The sequence below is a fragment of the Pongo abelii genome, chromosome 21, assembly GCF_028885655.2.
Source record: "Pongo abelii isolate AG06213 chromosome 21, NHGRI_mPonAbe1-v2.0_pri, whole genome shotgun sequence".
NCBI classification, from domain to species: Eukaryota; Metazoa; Chordata; class Mammalia; order Primates; family Hominidae; genus Pongo; species Pongo abelii.
Window position 1 is genome coordinate 31964204 of NC_072006.2, and position 21646 is coordinate 31985849.

Below are 21646 nucleotides of genomic sequence, written 5' to 3' on the forward strand. Positions count from 1 at the left end.
GCTGGGATGACAGGCATGCACCAAGCCTGGCTAATTTTTGTATTTTTGTATTTTTTGTGTTTATGTTTTCATCATGTTGCCCAGCTGGGCTCATGTGATCCTCTCGCCTTGGCCTCCCAAGGCACGAGCCACTGTGCCTGGCCTGCAGTTACTATTCTTCTTGATACTCAAAGTGTCCCATACTATAGGTGGGCTTCTACAGCCATATTGTATAGTTTTTTAAAAGTTCTAATACAACAGGATGTTTCAGGTTTATCTTGTATATCTTCTGCTCCAGACATGAAATCTAACATCTCTTCAAGTAGCTATGGTTCCTTTTAGGGGAAAATGGTATTTAAAGACTACATCTGGGTGCTAAGGGGTAATAATTTTTATTGTCTTGGTCATTGTTTTTGAGATTTGTTTGTTTTTGTTGTATTTTGTGTGTTAGCACGCAGAGCTAGAAAAAAATGTTTAATTAATTAATTATTTATTTTTTGAGACAGGGTCTCCTCTGCTGCTCAGACTGGAGTGGAGTGGTGCAATTATGCTCACTGCATCCTTGAACTCATAGGCTGAAACTGAGCGACCTTCCTACCTCAGCCTCCTGAGTAGCTGGGACTACAGGCATGTGCCACCACACCCCACTACTTTTTTTTTTTTTAGAGATAGGGTCTTTCTATGTTGCCCAGGCAGGTCTCGATTCCCTGACCTCAAGCAATCCTCCCACTTCAGCCTCCCAAAGTTCTGGGATTATAGGCATGAGCCACCACACTTGGCCCTCCATACCTATAATTTTTTTTTTTTTTAAGACAGAGTCTTGCTTTGTTGCCCAGGCTGGAGTGCAGTGGCGCAATCTCTGCTCACTCCAACCTCTGCCTCGCAAGTTCAAGTGATTCTCCTGCCTCAGCCTCCTGAGTAGCTGGGATTACAGGTGCCCGCCACCAAGCCCAGCTAATTTTTGTATTATTAGTAGAGACAGGGTCTCACCAGGTTGGCCAGGCTGGTCTCTAACTCCTGACCTCAGGTGATCCGCCTGCCTCATCCTCCCAAAGTGTTGGGATTACAGGTGTGAGCCACCGTGCCCAGCCAGTGATTTTTGACTGACCTGTGTCCGTAATGTATTGATTGTTAAATATCTTGAATGTTACCCGTTACCCTATGAACTTCAATTTCTGTGAATTAATTGTTTTCTGCCTGCATTCCCTCATTTTGAGGAATTGCTATTCTCTTACAACCCATGATTTTGTAACCTGTCAGTCAGGAACTTGGCATCCCTTTTTATAAGAGTGGAAAAGAATGCTAGGCCACAAGGGAGTTAACACTGCATGGGTGAACTTTGAACAGTGCAAGATAAGAAACAGGAGGGAACCAGCAAATAATCTCCTTTCTCTTTCACCCCTCAGTGGACCATTCCAAGATGTAACTTTTTAAGAAGGCACCTCTGTAAGCAACAAGCTATGTTTTCTTTTTTTTTCTTTTGAGATGGAGTCTCGCTCTGTTGCCCAGGCTGGAGTGCAGTGGCGCGATCTTGGCTCACTGCAGCCTCCGCCTCCCAGGTTCAAGCAATTCTCCTACCTCAGCCTCCTGAGTAGCTGGGACTACAGGAACGTGCCACTTTGCCCAGCTAATTTTTGTATTTTTAGTAGAGACAGGGTTTCACGATGTTGGCCAGGATGATCTCGATCTCCTGATGTCGTGATTCCGCCCACCTCAGCCTCCTAAAGTTCTGGGATTACAGGCGTGAGCCACCACGCCTGGCCGCAACAAGCTATGTTTTCTTGTGCAGCTGTGGTCAGCTCAGTAATACACCATCTTGCATTTGCCTGCCTTCCTTCCCCTGGTCCCTAAGTTTTGTTACTCTAGGATTGCGCCTCCCATTAAGGCTCTACCATGAAACCTTTGCCTCTTGCTCTGTTCTCTAGGGAATCCAGGCAAAGACAATTTCCCAGGATCTTCTCCTTCATTAGAGTAAAAAGCAGTGCTGGGAATTTAAGTATTAATAAGCACTCCAAATGAGTCTTATGACCAGGCAAGTATGGCCGGCATAAACTTAAGGCATCCTCAGCCCTCAGATCTTGCATCAACAGCAAATGAGCTGCTAAAGCTGTGTAGAGTTCAGAAGGGGAATCCATCCCAGGAACACTTTAGATGTGATCATGGAGGACAATGGACAAAGAAGATGGGCAAAGGGAGCAGCCCAGAGGCAATGAGATGGGCTAACTGAAGAACAGTGTCTGCTGCCCAAGCCAAGATCACTTGTGCTTGCTGCTCCTGTGTTGCAGGGAGGTAATGTGTGCTGTGAACTCCTGACCACCCTTTGATGTTCTCCTTCTCTCCTGTTACAATGTTATTTTTTATTGAGATTCTTCCATCCTTCTTTCAACAATTTGATTTTTTTTTTTCTGAGAGTGTTATTTATCTGCCGTACCATTGGTAGTCACATCTGGACCTAAATTAGAAGAATGCAGCTGGCTTCCTGCCGCTCCGCCTCACTCTTCTTCCCCTCTTCCAGCCTCTCCTCCTTTCCCAGTCTTCTGGTCTTCTCCGCTGCGCAGCCTCTGTCCCAGCTCTTCCCCAGCAGACCCCTTCTCTGGGATTCCCTTCTGGGGCGCCCAGCTCCCGGGTTCTCCTGCCCCTGCCAAGCACGTATTCCACAGGCACCTGGGGAAGGGAAGTCCTGGGCAGGGCCTGGCAGGGGAAGACGTCTGGGGCACTTCCCAGTGTTAACAGAGGAAGCCACCAAGAACCAAGTGGGGTGGAGCAACGGCAGCCTCTGCAGCCCAGAGTGCAGGGAGCAAGGGCAGAGCTGGTTTTGCAGAGCCCTGCAGCCAGCAGTCCTGAGAAAAGCAGTGAATGTCATGGAGCCCAGCTGAAATAAACTGGTCCCCTTGAGCCTGTCCCAAGCCCTGGTGCCAGAGTTCTATCCCAGAGCTGAGATGTTTTTGATCATCTTGAGAAAAATAAGCCTTGGCCTCCAGGCCAAATAAAGCGAACTTTTCTCCCATAGAGAATAGTGCTAGTTCCTGAGGACCTGGAAGGCCCACAGCCCTGGGGGTCTAGCCAGAAGCTTTCCTGCTTTCCTTCTCAGAACAAAGTGGCTTACCTGAACACATCTTCCTCCTGGTTCACACCAACCTGCAGAAAAACTTCAGCTGCTGTGTCCTGGCCTTTCTCCTGCTTGCAGTCATCTGTGTGTGGAAGAAAAAGAAGAAAGGGAATTACTATGATTCCCTTAAATTTCAAACCAAGAAGTTCCAGATGTTGAAAAATCTGGGGAAAGTGGCCATGAGGTCTTATTCCCAATCTGCATCCTTACGCAGCACCCAGGACCCCGACAGGGGCAGCCAGGCCCTCAGCAACCCCAGAGGCCCAGCCAAGACTATCCAGAGGCCTCCTTCCAGGTATGGAACAAGGACAGCTTTTCCAAAAACCTTATCCCCAGGCTGCAAACCATCTGGAAGAATTATTTAAGCATGAAAAAGTACGAAGTGTCCTACAAGGGGCCAGGGCCCACCATTAAGTTCAGTGCAGAGGCCCCACGCTGCCACCTCCTGGACCAAGTGAACGTATCCACAGTAGGGACCACAGATTTTCTCTTCAGTACCTCTGAGTAGGAGAGTTACCTGCCCAAGGACAGCATTAGGACTGAGGCCAGGTCTTGGGGCAAGTGTGCTGTTTTCTCATCAGCAAGATCTCTGAAGTCCTCGCAACTGGGCAGAGATCTAGATGATCATGATGCAGTCTTGAGGTTTAATGAGGCACCCACGGCCAACTTCCGTCAAGATGTAGCCACAAAAACAACCATTCGCCTGCTGAACTCTCAGTTGGTCACCACAAAAAGGCATTTCCTCAAAGACAGTTTGTACAATGAAGGAATCCTAATTGTATGGGATGCATCTATATATCATTCAGGTATTTCAAAGTGGTACCAGAATCCAGACTATAATTTCTTTAATAACTACAAGAGCTATCGTAAGCTGTACCCCAATCAGCCCTTTTACATCCTCAAGCCCCAGGTGCCTTGGGAGTTGTGGGACATCCTGCAAGAAATCTGCTCAGAAGAGATTCGGTGACGCCCCCATCCTCTGGGATACTTGGTGTCATGATCATGATGATGCTGTGTGACCAGGTAGGTATTAATGAGTTCCTCCCATCCAAGCATGAGACAGACTTGGGCTGCTACCACCAGCAGTTCTTCAATAGCGCCTGCACGATGGGCACCCACCACCTGCTGCTGTATTTGGTGAAGTGCCTCAATAAGGGCACAGATGAGGACATTTATCGCTTGGAAAAGCTACACTGCCTGGCTTCTGGGCCAATCACTGCTAAGCACAGGCTCCCTGGTATTTTATGGATGGTCTCTTGGCCGCCCCAGCCTGGGAAGCCCATTTTACTGAACAATCCCAGCTTGCTCTTGCACCCTAGGGACCTCTGTCAGAAAGATCTCTGGGGATTCAGAAGCCTGAGGGCGAGAAGTCAGGCCCAGCCTCCCCTATAGTCACAAACAGTGTATGAGCCGAGAGCCTCCTGCCACACACACACACACACACACACACACACACACACACACTAGCATTCTTTCCAGACAGCATCCTCCTTGCTTTCCACACAGGTAGATGCCAGATCTACCTTTCCCAACAGGGCTGCCAAAGCTGGACTTTGTTCCAACTGAATGATGTCATTCTCACAAACCAATTCTCTATATTGCTTGAAATCTGCACCTAGATATTGATTTCATGTTGTGGGTCAGGCGCGGTGGCTCACACCTGTAATCCCAGCACTTTGAGAGGCCGAGGTGGGCAGATCACTTGAGGCCAGGAGCTCAAGACCAGCCTGGCCAACATGATGAAATGCCATCTCTACTAAAAATACAAAAATTAGTTGGGTGTGGTGGTGGGAGCTTGTAATCCCAGCTACTCGGGAGGCTGAGACACGAGAAACGCTTGAACCCGGGAGGTGGAGGTTGCAGTGGGCCAAGATCGCACCACTGCACTCCAGCCAGGGGGACAGAGTGAGACTCTGTCTCTAAATAAATAAATAAATAAATAAATGATTTTATGTTTTAAAGAAACTCTCCCAAATTACAATTATGCCCGATGTAGCGTGGCTCTTGGGGGGTAAGTAAACAGTACAGGGCATTAGAAACATGCTCAACTCCTCCAGAACAAAATTGCTCCTGAGTTCCTTGCCCCTGGAACATGTTCCTGACACTCTGGTTGGTTGGGCTGGTCCTTAGCCTGGGTACTTATAAGCAAAAGGGCTTGATTAGTCCACCTTCCCTCTAGTTATTCACAGTTCAGTGTGAGAGACCAACATCTAAACAGGCAGTTAGGATTCAGAGTGCTCACTGCACGGGGGATTGTAGAGAGATGGACTTGCTGTCAGTGCACCCAGGAGGGCCACACACTTACTGTGTCTGTGGGTCAGACCCAGGAGGGCCACACACTTACTGTGTCTGTGGGTCAGACAAGGCTTCATAGCACTGGAGCATTCAAGTGTGTCTTAGAGGAAGAGGAGAAACATGGCAAGCAGATTATGTCTGAGTAATGTGAGTTGTGTTTTTCTTTCTTCCCATATTTACTATCTAAGACCTGCCTGAACTTAGCGGCTCAAGAGAGATGTGTGTATGTATGTATGGACGGATATGGATATACCTATGTATCTATCTATCTATATATTTTTAAACAGGGTCTCACTGTGTCACCCAGGCTAGAGTGTGGTGGCACAATCACAAGCCCTCGTGCAATGGAGCCTCAACCTCCCGGACTCAACTGATTCACCCGCCTCAGCCTCCCAAGTAGCTAGAATGACAGGCATGCAGCACAAAGTCTGGCTATTTGTTGTTGTTGTTGTTATTTGTAGAGATGCGGTCTCCCTATATTGCCCAGGCTGCAGTGATCCTCCTACCTCAGCCTCCCAAAGTGCTGGGATTACAGGCACGTGCCACTGCACCCAGCCTCAAGACGTTTTTGACAAAGCCCCCTCCCTACCCATGCCTGAGGTAGTGAGTGCAACCTCACAGCAGACAACAGGCAAGCCAGATCCCTAAAACCTGATTTCTCTAGCCTCGGCCTGGCCTGACCCTATCCTACCAGCTGGGTTTGCACACCGTACTCCAACTCTTCCTTTTTAATACCCACTCCCAAACCTACTCCTAACTATCACCTTTCTTTTCGCTTTTAAACCTGTCTTCCCCTCCGAAATTACTTTTAAGCATTTTTGGCTTTAAAGTATCCTGACCCCAATGTCTTTGACCTCATGGGACTTCTGCGAAAGGTGTCTCAGGGAGTGGGGGCTGTGCTTCCCTAGGACTTATGTCACTCTCAGAGGTCAGAACCTTGGAGATCATAACTGATTCTCAACAGGTGTGAGGGATGTGATATCAGATTGCCATGCCAATCTGATAGTGGAGTATGGCACACCACATACTCCCTGCAAGGGAACAACATCAGAGTCTGTGGGCAGAGGCTGGCTCCCTGTGGTTTGCAAACATACTCCCCCGATGGTTTTGCTGAATCCCCTCTCCCTGGTAGGGAACCCCACTGGATTAGTCTGGCCCAGGTGTAGAGAAGTTAAAGGACTCACTCAAGATCGTGAAATCATGCTGTAGAGCCAGGTTCCTGGACCCAGGCCTCTGGACTCTCAGGGCTGGCCCCATGCGCTCAAGGGGATCTGATGTTTGAGCTCCAAAGCAACCACCTTGGAGCTGGGATCCTCATTTACTGCCAAACCCTCAGCTTATACAGGCAGGAGAAAGAGCCCTGGAGTGAGAAGACCTGGGTTTTCAAACTGATGCTCCCCCACTTACTAGCTGTGCCATTTTGGGCAGATTCCCTTCCCTGGCCTGTGTTTCCACACCTGTAAAGAAGGGATGATGATCCCACCCCCAGTGCTGTTGCGAGGATTACCTGAACACATCTGCCCTGGCTCTGTACCTGGCACATAGTAGGTGCTCCGTATATGCTGGTTCCTTCTTTTATTAAGGACCTACTCTCTCCTCACACTTGGGCTGGACCCTGCTGTGAGGGAGGTGGGAGGAGGTCCTGTCCTCAGAGAGTTAATTTTCCTATTGAGAAACAACTACCCCACTTGGGACACTCAAGAAACCACCCAAGGCAATGGACAAGGAAGAACGTGCTCTCCTCACTGCCTGCTGCTCGGGTCTGATTCTGCTTGCGAATGGGCAGAGCACTTGGGCTGCTTACCTGCTGGATGGGACGAGTTCTTTACCCTTCTCTGGGCCCATGAATTCCTGGTTTGCTTTATGTTCTGATTTGACACATCAGATCATAAATCATGATCACTGAGTGCAGAGGAAGGTGGCATTCTGTCAGTAGTAAATACATGTTGGTGTGGAGACTGAGACCACACTGAGTGGAATCTAGTTTTTAATTTTTATTATTAATACAAGAGATCAGACTAATTTAAATATGATTCTGAAGTGTACAAAACTTTTAGCTCTGGAACTTCTATGCTATCTGTATGTGGGAACTTTGGTAAAATACAAATAAGATATGGGTGTTATTGTTGGTCTGGTGAGCTGTTTAATATTTGTGGCAGATAATTTAAAATTAACATCTTTTTTTTTTTTTTTTTTTTTTGAGGCGGAGTCTCTCTCTGTCATCCAGGCTGGAGTGCAGTAGCGCAATCTTGGCTCACTGCAACTTCCACCTCCCAGGCTCAGGGGATTCTCCTACTTAGGCCTCCTGAGTAGCTGGGATTACAGGCATGCACCACCACGCCCGGCTAATTTTGTATTTTTAGTAGAGATGGGGTTTCGCCATGTTGGCCAGGCTGGTCTCGAACTCCTGACCTCAAGTGATCCGCCTGACTCAGCCTCCCAAAGTGCTGGGATTACAAGCGTGAGCCACCGTGCTCAGCCTAAAAATTACATCTTAATGCTTCCTTTGTCTATGGGGTTCTGTCTTCTTCAATAGCCACCCATGCATACTAGATCATGGGGTCCTCTCTAATCCTTCCACAAATCAAATAAGCTATTTCTATTGGTGTTTTCTCTTTCTTTCTTTCTTTCCTTCCTTCCTTCCTTCGTTCCCTTCCTCTCTCTTTCTTTCTTTCTCTCCTTCCCTTTCTCTCTCTTTCTCTCCTTCCTTTCATTCTTTCTTTCCTTTCTCTCTCTCTCTTTCTCTCTCTCCTTCCTTCCTTTCTTCCTTCTTTCTTTTCTCACTCTGTGACCCAGGGTGGAGTACAGTGCTGCAATCTCCGCTCACTGCAGCCTCTGCCTCCCAGGTTCAAGTGATTCTCCTCCTTCAGCCTCCTGAGTAGCTGGGATTACAGATGCCCGCCACCACCCCGACTAATTTTTGTATTTTTAGTAGAGACAGGCTTTAGCCATGTTGGCCAGGGTTGTCTTGAACTCCTGATCTCAGGTGATCCACCTGCCTCGGCCTCCCAAAGTATTGAGATTACAGGCATGAGCCACGGTGCCCAGCCTATTGGTGTATTTCAATCTTTATTTTTAGTAAAAGATGAAAGATTAATAAGATCTGAAAAGAAACTAGAGTATGCTATTGCTTTAAAGTTGAGACACCAGTCTCAGAAACTTCTGAAACCTGCCTAAGCTAATTCTGAATTACCCAAAGATTATGTAAAATTTTAAAATAAATGTGTTTTAAAAAAATAAAAAGAACGCAGCTAACACACAAGTGATGGAAGCCACCCCCTCACACATACACATTCCCTCCCACAGCAGACATGGCCTGACTTGAGCTATTTCAGTTTGGGGAGGGGAGGTTTTTGTTTGTGTGTCCCCAGAAGCATATTCTGAGACAAGGAATCCATTGCAAGGAGTTTATTTGGGAGGTAAAGGAAAACACTGGTGGGAGAGGGGAAAAGTAAGACAACTAATATAGGGTGCATTATCAAGCCAGTTACCACTGTGTACAATTGGAGCACAATCTCATGGGGAACTCTGGGAGCCTGCATAGAACACGTACCACAGTGTTATCCCACTCCCATCAGTCATTGGTTAAGAGTAGCTCCCAAGAAGGGAGAAACATTCATTCTTCGTACTTCTGGCCTGCTGTGCAGGTGGCAAAGTAGGGAACAGTCAGAGAAAGCCTTTAGGCAAAGAAATGCACATACTGGCAGCTGGAAATCAGCCCAGAATGCACTAAAGTGGCAAGAACAAGGGTATGGGCAGAGCAATGACAGTGTTTATTGCAAGAAGTGGGAGAGCTTTTCTTCAATTGTGAACTAGCTATGTTATCTTAAATGGGGACTTTTTAGCATTTTTGAAATTGGTAGGCACACATGTGTGAATACCAGGCAGTTAAAGAAGTGAAATGCGGCAGGGTGCAGTGTGATCCCAACACTTCAGGAGGCCAAGGCGGGAGGAATGCTTGATCCCAGGAGTTAGAGATTAGCTTAGGCAACATAGCAAACCCCATCTTTACAAAAAAAATAAAAATAAAAAGAAGGAGATCCTGCCATTTGCAATAGCATGGTTGAACCTGGAAGACATTATGCTAAGTAAAATAAACCAGATACAGAAAGAAAAATACTGCATGATCTCACTTATATGTAGGATCTTAAAAAAAAAAAAAAAAAAAAAAGGCAAGGCCAGGGTGGTGGCTCACACCTGTAATCCCAGTGCTTTGGGAGGCTGCAGCAGGAGGCTCACTTGAGTCTAGCAGCTCGAGACCAGCCCAGGCAACATGGTGACACTTGATCTCTACGAAAAAATTAAAAAATTAACTGGATGTGGCTGCGCACGCCTATAGTCCCAGCTACTCAGGAGACTGGGGTGGGAGGACCACTTGAGCCCAGGAGGTCAAGGCTGCAGTGAGCCTTGATTGCATCACTGTATTCCAGCCTGGGCAACAGAGAGAGACCCTGTCTGGGGGGAAAAAAGTTGAATGCATAGAGAATAAAACAGTAAAACCATGGTTATGGGGGTGAGGAGGAGGAAATAGGGAGACGTAGGTCAAAGAATACAAAGAGTAGGTATATAGGACTAAGTAGTCCAGAGACCTGACAAACAGCATGAGATTTACAGTTAGTAATAATGCATTGTAGTTGAGATTTTTTGCTAAAAGAATAGATTTTAGTTGCTTTTGCCACACACACAAAAAATGGGTAATTATGTGAGGTGATAAATATATTACTTTGCTTGACTATAGTAACCATTTCACTGTCTACAGCAAGCTTGTCCAACCCGCGTCCCGCAGGCTGCATGTGACCCAGAACAGCTTTGAATACAGCCCAACAAAAATTCATAAACTTTCTTAAAACATCATGAGCTTTTCTGCGATTTTTTTTTTTTTGCTTATCAGCTGTCACTAGTGTTAGTGTATTTTATGGTTGGCCCAAGACAATTCTTCTTCTGTGGACCAGGAAAGCCAAAAGCCAAAAGATCAGACACCCGTGATCTACATGTATGTCAAAATATCATGTTGCACATCTTAAATATATACAATAGAACAAAAAGAACCACGTCCTCTGTCACAAGACTGACAAATGTCCCCAGCAGATCAATCTCGCTAGTTCATTGTGATAGGCACCGTTGGAGGCCCAGCCAGATCCCTTTTACTCACCCTAGCACGCAGCCCCCAGTTCCCCTAAGTGCTAGAGGCTCACAACTGCACCTTTCATCAGAAAATTGCCCTCAGCAGGAGAGGGTCACTTTGCTTGAAAGATTATCCCTCAAGAGGACATTCCATATCCAAAGATGAGGGGTACAAAAGTCAGCCCCCTTTGCCTCAATGGGGGACAAGGATAAGGGCAATTGATGCTTCAGAGCTCTCCTAGGGATCAGGCTGAAGCTAGACTTCAGTTGGACTCATCTTCACCTAACTCCTTCCCCTGCCCTATCCGTCCCTCACTCCATTATAGGTTTTCCCTGAGAGCGCTCCCACCATTAATCAGGGGCAGTGAATTTGCTGTCTCAGGCTCTGCTTCTAAGATGCCCAGCCAAAGACACCCCTTCAGTAGGACACAATGATGGCTTGACCCAGAGGAAGACACATGACCCCAACATAGCTACAGCCTTCTGGGGCGTTGATATGGACTCTGGGAAGAAGCAGATATGTCTCTTTCTAAGGTTATGAGCTACATGTAAGAAAATTGTGGTAGGTGTATATTAATTTTACTCTCTAACATATGTTTCACCCTTGATAACACTACATCCATTGTGCAGGAAAGGGGAGGGAGCTACCTTCCTCTCATTCTCAGTTCCTCTACTTTGAGTGGAGGTGAATTCTCTTTGAGCCCATAGTTAGGCATGTAACCCACATCTGATTAGTCACGTTCCCGTGGCCACAGAGATTGTTTGTCATAGCCTTGCATCCCAATGAGAGCCATTGAAATATGGGATTGTTAAGAGAGAGAAAAACTCTTTTTCCCTGGACTAAGAGCATCAAGGATGAGAAGAACCTAGGGCTTCTGGAAGGTAGCATGAGGGACTGTTCTGAGAATGAAGCCAACAAACACAGCAGCAGTGAACTAAGCCCAAATGGTTGACATTGCTGAAGCTCTTAGCTTAAGCTCCCCTACAAGCCAACCCTATCCTAGATTACACCTCTTTGATTATACAGGCTAGTAAGTTCTCTTATTTTGTTTGTTTAAGCTAATTTACAATGAATTTTATAACACTCACAACCCAAACAGATCTGATAGATGGCAATGATGGCAAGCCTGAAGCTGCTGGAAAATACATTACTGCCATGTGGAGAGACTCTGGGTGACAATAAAACCTACTCATAAAAAGGAAAGAATTAGAACCAAGAGAGGAAGAGAGAGCAAGCAATAGCTGTGAGCAGTGTCTAAGAACAAGGATCCTGCTGTTTCTGAAGCATACTGCTCCCTTGGGTTCTCATTCAATTATTGAACCAACAAATCCACCCACCACCTTTTTTTGTTTGTTTTTTAACTTTAAAAGGGTAAGAGTTAAGCTTTATCATTCCCAAAGGAAAGAGCTTTGACAGCCACAATACCCTTTTTGTTTTCTCGTCTTTCCTTTGAGTCATCTTATTTTTTCCCTATTGAGTTGGAGGTATTCCATATATTCTGGACACTGATTTTTCTTTTTCCTTTTCTTTTTTTGACACAGGGTCTTGCTCGGTTGCCCAGACTGGAGTGTTGCCCAGGCTGGAGTGCAGTGACATGAACACGGCTCACTGCAGTCTCCATCTCCCAGGCTCAAGCAATCCTCCTGCCTCAGCTTCTTGAGTAGTGGGAATTACAGCACACACCATCATTTTTAAATTTTTAAATTTTTATAGATATGGGGTCTCCCTATGTTGCCCAGGCTGGTCTCAGACTCCTGGGTTCAAGTGATCTTCCCACCTTGGCCTCCCAAAGTGCTGACATTATAGGTGTGAGCCACTATGCCTGGCCCAGACATTGATCTTTTGTCCATTGTTTGCTGTAATTTCTTCCACTCCATCGCATACCTTTGACTTTGTTTATTGCTATTTCTCACTGTTGAGAAGGCTGTAATTTTATGTGGTCTAAATTGACAAGCTAACCAACATCATTTTTGGATTTATCAGACGTGGTTCTTTGGGCTGAAGGTGATGGAAACCCAATTCAATCTGATTCGAATAAAAAGACAATTTTTGGTAACAAAATTGAGAATTCTGGAGTTATTTAGTATTAAGCCACAACCAGAATCATAATTCCAACCATATCATTAGAGCTATTTCTCACTGGGTGTGGTGACTCACACTTGTAATCACAGCACTTTGGGAGGCTGAGGCAGGAGAATCATTTGAGGTCAGGAGTTTGAGACCAGCCTGAGCAACAGAGTGAGACCCTGTCTCTACAAAAAAAAAAAAAAAAAAAAAAAAAAAAAAAAAATTATCTGGGCACGGTGGGTCTTGTCTATAGTCCCAGCAACTTGGGAGGAAGATCGCTTAAGCCTGGGAGTTTGAGGCTACAGTGAACTCTGATTGGCCACTGCACTGCAGCCTGGGCAACAGAGCAAGACTCTAAATAAATAAATAAATAAACAAACAAACAAACATGAAAAACAGGGCTGGGTGTGGTGGCTCACACCTGTAATCCCAACACTTTGGGAGGCCGAGGTGGGTGGATCACGAGGTCAGGAGATCGAGACCATCCTGGCCAACATGGTGAAACCTCATGTCTACTAAAAATACAAAAATCAGCTGGTGTGGTGGCGGGCGCCTGTAGTCCCAGCTACTCAGGAGGCTGAGGCAGGAGAATCATTTGAACCCGGGAGGCGGAGGTTGCAGTGAGCCAAGATCGTGCCACTGCACTCCAGCCTGGCGACAGAGCAAGACTCCGTCTCAAAAAAAAAAAAAAAGAATAAGAAAAACAGAATTATTTCTCTCTGAATCTCTCAGTTCTCTGGGCTTCTTTTCTGTTGAAGTTCCCTTCACCTTGTTGGAAATATGGCCCATATTCTTATAGTTCATGGTTTCAAAGGAAGGGAGAGAGACCGTCATGACAGACCGGGTATAGGAATTCCAGAAGAGTCTCTGAACCAGGTTGGGCACTCTGACTGACATGTATCGTATATCCATTCCTGTGTCTGGATGAGGCATTTCAAACTACTCAAGCTGCTCCACACAAGACAGAAGAGTTTTGTCATGGAGGAATGGCAGAAGGAAAAGCCTGTAAGTATTGAACAGCTGCCATATTCATCTCAGCCTTTCATGTCTCACTTATGAAAACTTTCCTCCCTCTGAATTTTAATTTTTAATCCTCTCACATATTTGCTTTTAGAATTTTTGATATTTTCATTTTAGATCTATATTTCACCTAGAATTTATTTTTATTGATGGTATGAGGTAGAAACCTAACTTAATTCTTTTCCCATATATAAAACCTGTTGTCCCCAAACCATATATTAAGTACTCTCTTCTTCCCAACAGTTGGAAATGCTGCATTCATTAAAGCTAAATTCTACATTTCTGTGGGTCTGTTTCTTGATTATGCAGTTTGCTCCATTGATCTGTTCTTCTATGCATGTAACAATTCCCTGTTGTTTAAATATTGGTTAACTTCTTTTTTTTTTGGAGATGGAGTCTCGCTTGCTCTGTCACCCAGGCTGGAGTGCAGTGGTGCGATCTCGGCTCACTGAAACCTCCTCCTCCCGGGTTCAAGACATTCTCCTGCCTCAGCCTCCTGAGTAGCTAAGATTACAGGCACACGCCACCATGACTGGCTAATTTTTGTATTTTTTTTTAAATAGAGACAGGGTTTCACCATGTTGGTCAGGCTGGTCTCGAACTCCTGACCTCGAGTGATCTGCCTGCCTTGGCCTCCTCCCAAAGTGCTGGGATTATCGGTTAACTTCATTGGGAAGCCTTGCTTTTTACTTGATCCTAAACTTCTAACAGGTATGTTTTGATTCTCTCTGGTCTTGTGTTCCATTAATCTGATTCTGCCAATTTTTCTTTATTTTTTCAATAACTTTAAAATTGATTTCTAATTGTTAATTCTTGCCAAAGCAACAAATGAAAATGGTTTAAAAAGTAAAATAGTGCTGTGAAGCTCAAACTGAAAAGCAACCCGTCTGGGCAACAAAGTGAGACGCTGTCTCTACAAAAGAATGACAAATTAGCCAGGCATGGTGGCACCCACCTGTGGTCCCAGCTATTCAGCAGGCTGAGGCAGGAGGATTCTTTGAGCCCAGGAGGTTGGGGCTGCAGTAAGCCCTGGTCATGCCACTGCATTCCAGCCTGGGCAATAGAGCCGGAGCCTATTAGAAAGAAAAAGAAAGGAAGGAAGGAAGGGACAACGATGGGAGGGAAGGGGAGGGGAAGGAAGAAAAGAAAAACTCCCTTTCCCAATCCCACCCAAGGTGAGTGCTAAAATTATTTCTCCTTGCATTTATATCCATAGTTCCAAGGAACACGCTTATAGCGCCAATTTTTTTTTTTTTTTTTTGAGACAGTTTTGCTCTTGTCACCCACGCCTGGCCTATAGTGCCAATTCTTGACTTTTAAATACATTAACAAATTGGCTGGGTGCGGTGGCTTATGTCTGTAATCCCAGCACTTTGGGAGGCTGAGGTGGGTGGATCACTTGAGGTCAGGAGTTCGAGACCAGCCTGGCCAACATGGTGAAACCCTGTCTCTACTAAAAATACAAAAATCAGCTTGGCATGGTGGCATGCGCCTGTAATCCCAGGTACTCGGGAGGCTGAGGTGGGAGAATCATTTGAACTCGAGAGACAGACATTGCAGTGAACCGAGATCGCACCACTGTACTCCAGCCTAGGCGACAGAGTGAGACTCCATGTCAAAAAATAAAAATAAAAATAAAATAAATAAATAAATAATAAATTAACAAATCAATTAGACAAAAGCAAACAACTCAATAGAAAAATGGGTAGGTATTCTGGATATAAGTCCTTTCTCAGACATATATATGGCAAATATCTTCCACTCTCTGGCTTACCTCTTTATTCAATGGCATCTTCTGGTGGACATAAGTTTTTAATTTTCAGGGCCAGGTGCAGTGGCTCACACCGTAATCCTAGCACTTTGAGAGGCTGAGGCAGGCAGATTGCTTGAGCCCAGGAGCTCAAGATCAGCCTGAGCAACATGAGAACCCTTCTCTTAAAAAAAAAAAAAACAAAAAAAGGCCGGGCACGGTGGCTCACATCTATAATCCTAGCACGTTGGGAGGTCGAGATGGGCGGATCACCTGAGGCTGAGGTCGGAAATTCGAGACCAGACTGACCAACATGGAAAAACCCCGTCTCTACTAAAAATACAAAATTAGCCGGGCGTGGTGGTGCATGCCTATAATCCCAGCTACTTGGGAGGCTGAGGCGGGAGAATTGCTTGAACCTGGGAGGTGGAGGTTGTGGTGAGCCAAGATCACGCCATTGCACTCCAGCCTGGGGGACAAGAGCCAAACTCCAAAAAAAAAAAAAAAAAAAATTCTTAATTTTTATGTCCTTGAATTTATTGTTTCCTTTATAGTTAGTGGTTTTTGTGACCTGTTTAAGAAATATTTGTCAGGCCAGGTGCCGTGGCTCACACATGTAATCCCTGCACTTTGGGAGGCCGAGGCAGGCAGATCACTTAAGGTCAGGAATTCGAGACCAGCCTGTCCAACATGGCGAAACCCCGTCTCTACTAAAAATACAAAATTTAGCCAGGTGTGGTGGTGCACCTCTGTAATCCCTGCTACTCGGGAGACTGAGGCAGGAGAATCGCTTAAACCCGGGAGGCAGAGGTTGCAGTGAGCCAAGATCGTGCCACTGCACTCTAACCTGGGTGACAGAGAGAGACTCCATCTAAAAAAAAAAAAAAAAAATTGTCTACTCTTTGACAGTGAAACATTTTTCCTACATTTTTTTTCTCTGAACATTTCATTGTTTGCCCTTAATATTTAGATGTTATAGTGTGTATGGTATGAGAAAGAAGTCAATTTTCATTTCTCCATATGGATACTAGTGCTGATAATTTACCTTTCCATTTTCTGCTTGGGAACACTGGGACCAGGGGCCTGTGAATTATGTTTCTCAGCCTTCCTTGTTGATTGTTTCCCATTAGGCTCTCCAAGAAGAGATACATGGGCAAGAGATCAGAAGGCAGCAGAAAGAAGTCTTTCTTCTTTTTCCTTTCTTCTCTCTTTCCTTCTTCCTCTTTGAAGTGGAGGCCCCTCCTTCAAAGTTGAAGCTCTGGCAACATGCTCCTCCTCCCTGGGCCCAACTCCTTTCTCTGCACCCTTAGATTCTGGTGGCACCACCTCCCCTACATTTGTTCCCTAAATGCTAGAAGAGACTAGAGTTACTTTTCTCTGGGTTACCTTATCTTCTTTTTGATCTTTCAGATTTCCATCGCCTGTCTAACCACTTCTCTATACCAACTTTTCTGTTTCAGCACCATTTAACCGAAAAGGCTCACCTTTCCCTGCTGCTCTGCAGAGCCATCTTTGTCATAAATGGTTTAAATATGGTCTAGTTTTCTATCTTAACACCAACACCATACTGTCTTGAGTACTAACTTTTTAAAATTTATTTTATTACTACTATTTTTTTAAGGCAGGGTCTTGCATTGTCACCCAGGCTGGAGTGCAGTGGCGGGATCACGGCTCACTGCAGCCTCCAACTCCCAGGCTCACGTGATCCTCCCACCTCAACCTTCCTAATCACTGGGACCACAGGCACTCACCACCTTGCCCAGCTAATTTTTGTGTGTGTTTTTTTTTTCTTTTTCGTAGAGATAGGATTTCGCTGTTTTGCCCAGGCTGGCCTCAAATTCCTGGGCTCGAGTGATTCTTCCTCCTTGGCCTCCCAAAGTGCTGGGATTACATACATGAGCCACCACACCCAGGTTCTAACTTTTTAGTAAGTCTTGGTATCTGGTAGAACGAGTCCTCCCACCTTGAGCCAATATCACGCTCCATTACTGTAGTGATTAAGGAAATGCTTTTTTCTCTATTACCTGAAGGAGTCTGTGTAAGACTGAAATTATTTATTCCTTAAATGTTAATATGACTTGCCAGTAAAGCCACGTGAGCCTTAAATTTTCTTTGAAGAGAAGTTTTAACTTATGAATTTAGGTACTTTAAAAGTTACAGGAGTTTTTCAAGTTTTCTATTTTTTCTTGTATCATTTTTGTATTTTCCCTAGGATTTCCACCTTAATTTTTAAATTGATTGATATAAAATGTGTCCATAATATCCTCTTTTTAGTTTTTAGAATTTATAGGATCAGAAGTGATGCCTCTGTTATATTCCTGAGACTGTTCTCTTTTTTCTTGATCAGGATCGCAAAAGGTTTATCAATTTCATTAGTCTTTTCAGAGAACCAATGTGTGGCTTCATTAATCCTCTCTTTTGTATGCTTGTTTTCTAGTTAATTTTTTTTCCAGGTGGAAGCTGGGGCTGTGGAGAAAACACACACACACCACTCAAAGTAGAGAGAAAATGGCTTTCCCCCCTCTACCTGCCAGTTTTCTGAGAATGCCCCTATCAGCTGAACCAAAGTCTAGGACATGCAGCTCCCTGTATTTCAGAGTAGAAAAGAGAAAGAAAGAAAAGAATAGGCAGAAAGAAAGAATGGCAAACAACAAGCCTGTAGATCTATTTTGTCAGTTTCTGCAAGAAATATGTTAAAATGTCTCACCATGATCATAGACACATCTATTTCTACTTCTAGTTCTGTTGATTTAGCATTTTATTTTGAGGACGATATTAGTAGGTGCCTACAAATTTAGAATTATTACATCTTCCTGGAAAATTGCCTTTTATCTGAGACGGAGTCTTTCACTGTCACCTAGGCTGGAGTGCAGTGGTGTGATCTCGGCTCACAAAGTGCAACCTCTGCCTCCTGGGTTCAAACAATTCTCGTGCCTCAGCCTCCTGAGTAGCTGGGATTACAAGTATGTACTACCACATCCGGCTAACTTTCGTATTTTTAGCAGAGACAGGGTTTCGCCATGTGGGCCAGGCTGGTTTTGAACTCCTGGCCTCAAGTGATCCACCTGCCTCCCAAAATGCTGGGATTACAGGTGTGAGCCACTACACCCAGCCAAAATGACATTTTATCATTGTGAATTATGAGTCTTATATTTGTCTCAGTTCTTCTTCTTTTTCTTTTTTAATATATAGAGACCATGTCTTGCTGTGTTGCCCAGGTAGGTCTCAAACTCCTGGCCTCAAGTGATCTTCCTGCCTCAGCCTCCCAAAGTGCTGGGATTACAGGTGTGAGTCACTGTGCTTGGCCTGTCTCAGCTTTTCTAACACTTTCTCCTCTCCTTTCCTCCCTTCTGACTGATTAATATAGTTCATTATTCCATTTTTTGTTTCTGCTAATTTGAATGTTAAACAATCTTTTTCTAGTAATTTAGCAGTGACCCTCAAAATTATAATGTTTATCATTGACTCATTCAATCTAATGTGAATTGATCCATTAACCCTCCTCCTGGGCAATGCAAGGACCTTAGAACACTTTAAGTCCTTTTACACACACTTGACATATGGCCATTATTGCACATATACATAAGTTTTTTTTTGTTTTTTTTTTTGAGACTGAGTCTCGCTCTGTCACCAGGCTGAAGTGCAGTGGCGTGATCCCAGCTCACTTCTGCAACCTCCAACTCCATGGCTGAAGCGATTCTCCTGCCTCAGCCTCCTGAGTAGCTGGGATTACAGACACGCACCACCGCGCCCAGCTAACTTTTGTATTTTTTTTAGTAGAGACAGGGTTTCACCATGTTGGCCACGATGGTCTTGATCTCCTGACCTCATGATCCGCCCGCCTCAGCCTCCCAAAGTGCTGGGATTACAGGCATGAGCCACCGCACCAGGCCTACATATAGTTTTTTTTTTTTTTCTTTTATTATTATAATACTTTAGGTTTTAGGGTACATGTGCGCAATGTGCAGGTAAGTTACATATGTATACATGTGCCATGCTGGTGCGCTGCACCCACCAACTCGTCATCTAGCATTAGGTATATCTCCCAATGCCATCCCTCCCCCCTCCCCCCACCCCCTACATATAGTTTTTATCCAACAAAACATCATGACTATCATTTTAAATGACCAATGTACATTAATATTTACCCACAATTTACACTTATATTTACCCACATATGTTCCATTTTGTTATGCATTATTTCTTTCTGCATTTCTGGTCTTCTATATTAGAGTCATTTTCTTTCTACCAGAAACACACCTCTTATACTTTCATTTAGTTATGGTCTATAGATGACAAAGTATTTGTTTCTGCATTCTATTTTTTATTTTTTAAAGACTGAGTCTCGCTCTGTCGCCCAAGCTGAAGTCCATTGGCACAATCAGGGCTCACTGCAGCCTCCAACTCCTGGGCTGAAACAGTCCTCCAACCTCAGCCTCCCAAGTAGCTAAGACTACAGGCATGTGCCACTACACCTGGCTAATTTTTTGTTTTGTTTTGAGATGGAGTCTTGCTATATTGCCCAGGCTGGTCTCAAACTCCTGACCTCAAGGGATCCTCTCACCTTGGCCTCCCAAAGCAATGGGATTACAGGCATGAACCACACCCAGCATTCATTGAGCTTTAAACTTCAGTTATTCCAGTTTTTATTTACTAGAAACTCTAATAACTGAATAACTTCAGTTATTCTAGTAAACTAATATTTACTAGAAAATTATTATTCTAGTAAATATAATACTATATTACTAGTAAATATAATATATATTATATTTAATATAATGTTGAATATACTAATATAATACTATAAATATTACTATTATAATATTACTATTATATTACTAGTAAATATAATATTTAGTAGTTATTCTAGTAAATTCTAAAATTTACTAGAATAACTTATTAGAATAACTTCAGTTATTCTAGTTTTTATTTACTAGAAACTTTAATTGGTATTTTTCTAAAACTTGTTGGTCAACTTTTAGCATTTGCTGTCTCTTATAGATATTTTTCAGGCTTTTCACTTATTTCTTTAAATATTGTAAGTGTACTTTTTATAATCTGTCTGACAATTCTAATATCCTAAGCCTGTGTGAATCTGTTTCTAGAGTTGGTTGTTTCTGCTGTTTCTTTCTCATGTTATCTTATTTTCTTGTTTATTATCTTTGACCTCCTGCTGGTCATCACCCTTGAAAATTTATTTTAGGTGCTCCCTAAGGCCCAGAATGGATATATCAAGTTCCAGAGAGACCTTCTATTTTGCTTCTGTTTCATCACTCAATGACTTCCTCAAACTAAGTTCACAGCTATTCCCTCCAGGTAGCACAGACTGTTCCAGGTACAAGTCAGGACTGATCGGTAGCCACAAATTCTCAAAGACAGATTTTTTGTTTGTTTGTTTCTCCTATCTTTTTTTCTCTTTGTTCAGGACCAAGACGGCCTTCTCCAAACTCCCCTGGGGTAGTGGAAAGGAACAAGTTTGGTTCTGATTTACCCTTATCCTGACAGTATAGGCCTTTGGGGGGGTCCCAGCTTGATTTGAACAGGGTCTTTGAGGCTACCCACCTTAAACAAGCCCTAAGCCTCTAAATTTTTTTTTTTTTTTTTGAGACAGAGTTTCGCTCCTGTTTCTCCATCTGAGCTCACTGCAACCTCCACCTCCTGAGTTCAAGCGATTTTCCTGCCTCAGCCTCCCAAGTAGCTGGGATTACAGGCGACCATCACCACACCCAGCTAATTTTTCTAGTTTTAGTAGAGACGGGGTTTCACCATGTTGGCCAGGCTGGTCTCAAACTCCTGACCTCAGGTGATCCACCCGCCTTGGCCTCCCAAAGTGCTGGGATTGCAGGTGTGAGCCACCGTGCCCAGCCTAAGTCCCTACTTTCATCCATTTGCCCTGTCTCCCAACACCACTGAACAAAAGCCCAAGTATGCAGTATTAGCAAGACAGAAGCAGCTTTGGTAATCTGATATTACGCTCAAAACAGAAAAATTTGACCTCAGTATTTCCCCTTATGTTTTTAGTTCAATGTTTTTAGGGACATAAATAGATATAGTTTGATAGATAAAAGGAGAACTAGAGACAAATAGATACAGATACTTAAGCATTTTTAAATAGTTTCATTATAAAATTGATTCAATTACCTCATCTTTTCTACCAGATATGCAAGTCCTATTTTTTTATTTTTCATTCTTAAATATTATCTGACTCCTTACCATATAAACTTAATTTGCACTATCTTGTTCCCTGTCACACGGACACATTCACATACTCACGTAATTTTACTCCTACAATCACACTCCC

At 44.1% G+C, this 21646-nt stretch overlaps 1 pseudogene; it reads left to right on the top strand.

The window, feature by feature from the left end:
• The first annotated feature begins 327 nt into the window (after positions 1-327).
• LOC100438512 (beta-galactoside alpha-2,6-sialyltransferase 1-like) lies at positions 328-4311 on the top strand (annotated as a pseudogene).
• The last annotated feature ends 17335 nt before the right edge of the window (positions 4312-21646 follow it).